This window comes from Hemiscyllium ocellatum, chromosome 29 (genome assembly GCF_020745735.1).
Source record: "Hemiscyllium ocellatum isolate sHemOce1 chromosome 29, sHemOce1.pat.X.cur, whole genome shotgun sequence".
Lineage (NCBI taxonomy): Eukaryota > Metazoa > Chordata > Chondrichthyes > Orectolobiformes > Hemiscylliidae > Hemiscyllium > Hemiscyllium ocellatum.
This window is the reverse complement of record NC_083429.1, coordinates 8,271,543-8,274,263: the sequence shown is the minus strand read 5'-3', so window position 1 is coordinate 8,274,263 and position 2,721 is coordinate 8,271,543. Positions and strand designations below refer to the sequence as shown.

Here is a 2,721-nt window from a genome sequence, read left to right as displayed (position 1 = left end):
TGCAACTTACTTTGCTGCGTTTTCACCATAATTAGAGGTACACTCCAGCCTAATCATAACATCGCATATTCCCATCAATTTTCAGATTTAGATTACGTTAATGACCTGTCCGTATTTGCAGGAAACTGAACAACATGAAATGAGTGAAAACGTTCTTCCGGTGATGTAATCCAGTGCAGAGTCGGCCAGAAAAGAAAAGACAAAGACATGAAGCATCGCTCCCATCTCTTTCTGTTGCAGGACTTGTCTTTAGTATCGAAAGTATTAATTATTTTCCTGGGAAAGTTTATTCATAAACCAATTAACATCTGAGTTTTGAAACCTACTTTACTTCAGACTAAAATAGTTGAATATCCTTTCCCCGAGCCTAATGTCCCAATCCTCCCTTCTCTTCCATGTAAATACCAGCTGCTCCAGGTGAGGTTGGAGCTCCCAGCCTGACGTTCCAATGCTCCTTGCTGCTCCATGTCAATAGCAGCTTCTCCAATTTAAGTTGGGGCTCCCAGTCTGATGCCTCAATGCTCCCTGCTGCATGTCAATAGAAGCGGTCCAGTTGAGGTTGGATCGACCACTCTCATGCCCAAATGCTCCCAGGTGCTACGTGTCATTAAGAGCTGCTCCTTGTGAGGTTGGTGCTCCCACTCTGATGTTCGAATGCTCCCTCCTCCATGTCAATGCAAGCGGTCCAGTTGAGGTTGGATCTATCACTCTGATGTCCCAATGCTTCCCGCTGCTACTTGACATTAAAAACTGCTCCAAGTGAGAGTGGAGCTCCCAGACGGATCTCGCAAAGCTCCTTGCTTCATGTCTACTGAAGCTGCTTCAAATTAGGTAAGATCCCGCAGTCTGATGTTCCAATGCTCCCTGCTGCTTCATGTCAATAGAGACTGCTTCAGGTGAGGCTGGATTTCCCAGTCTGATGTCCCAATGCTCCCTGCTGCTCCACGTCATTTGAAGCTGCTCCGGGTGAAGTTGGATCTCCCAGTCTGCTGCCCCAGTGCTCCCTGCTACTCCAAGTAAATAAAAGCTGCTCCAGGTGTGGTGAGAACTCCCAGCCTGCTGCCCCAATGCTCCCTGGTCCATGTGAGCAGACGCTGCTCCAGATGAGGTGGGAGCTCCCAACCCTTGCAACTCACACACCTCTCTACCAACTTAGAAATAGTTCCCACTGACTATTTCCACCATTGGAGCCATTGGTGGAATGTCCGCATCATGTGAATTTAATATTATTTTTCGTCAGCATCGAATCATTACTTCCAAAAGACATTCTTTCTTAAATATTGTTTATCATGTGCATATTGCAGTCAATCCGAAGTTAGATAAATGTGGTTTAATTGATGTATGCTCAATAAAAATTACATCATATTTTTCATGTTGTGTAACTGCTATTTAGCAAGGGCAATGTTTGTAATGACATCATACTTTTATTCCAGGTGAGGGAATGTGGTTTGTATTATTTAAAATGAACTAGTCCACTGTGTACAATGAATAAATGGATCTCAACTTCAAAGCAAACTTGGTTACGTTGTCATCCATCTTGACATGTGGTGTCCTCTTCTTTCAACCTCACCGGTATTAGAACGAAACGTCTATTAATGACATGCGTATAAAGACACATTAAATCATTTTTCGTGCTAATGCTGCATGAATTTGCGATTATTGATCCACAGGTTATGTTCACTCCCGACAGTGAACATGCTACTTCTCCAGTTGTTCACAGTTCAATGTGATGCATCCAGTGTTTGCATAACGTTTTGGAGCTTGCTTCCCACATCTTGTGTTTATCTGTGTCTTGTGTCCAGCCTTCATCAATGGCGAGAGCAATGGGCGAGGGAGAGACCATTGTGTAAGTCTCTCCGTATCCATGCATGGCACCCATATCTGCAATTCTCTACTGTGCATTTATAGCCAGTTCTCTGTACCCCAACACCCACGCCCTGCCCCTTTTGAAATATTTCCATTATTTTGTGTTGTCTCGCTGTACTCTTCTCACCAAGATGAATACCTTCTACTCAACCTGCTCCAGATTTCATTTGACAAAACCGTCATTAAGAATCCCATTACATAAACATGCCCTTCGCATCTCTTGTATTTTGGTTTTCCTGGATCTCTTTCATATGATAAAACGTCACAGCAGCTTGACTTGAAAAAGAAAATCGCGTTACTTTTCATTATCCCAATGCGATCTACGTTTCAATGCAGTTTAAGCAACTGACTCAAATTATTCTTTGAGATTTTATAATAGCGTCGATGCATATAAATTGACCATTGGAGTTCCAATTTCAATAAGAAAGGTGTGAGCATACACAAGTGGCAACATTGAAAACAGCGATGAGAGTGGGATTCGAACCCACACGTGCAGAGCACAATGGATTAGCAGTCCATCGCCTTAACCTCTCGGCCACCTCGTCACATGCAATAGCATGCGTATGAACTTATGAATAAGTGAATTGCGTAAATTATGCAGAACAGCAGATATTTCTCCCTGGTCTGGTGAAATGCTAAATAGCACAGTACGGTTCCAAGACTCTGGTCTGGCCTCTGGGTTGTGGGGCAACGGCATTCCCACTGTGACACTCTGCTCACAGTGATCTGAAGAAAAAATGATGAAAAGACTATGTAACAAAGTCTGTTGAATTCTGTGAAGATTTGAAGTCAACGGAATGAAGAACCCGAGCAAAGAAAGAGTTGGATAGAGCTCATAAGGATAGTGGACTCAAG

General features: G+C 43.3%; 1 non-coding gene across 1 annotated transcript; it reads right to left on the bottom strand.

The window, feature by feature from the left end:
* Window positions 1–2,329: 2,329 nt before the first annotated feature.
* Window positions 2,330–2,411, bottom strand: trnas-gcu (transfer RNA serine (anticodon GCU)). Its single transcript has one exon. It is a non-coding gene; the product is annotated as a tRNA-Ser (tRNA).
* Between the last annotated feature and the right edge of the window lie 310 nt (window positions 2,412–2,721).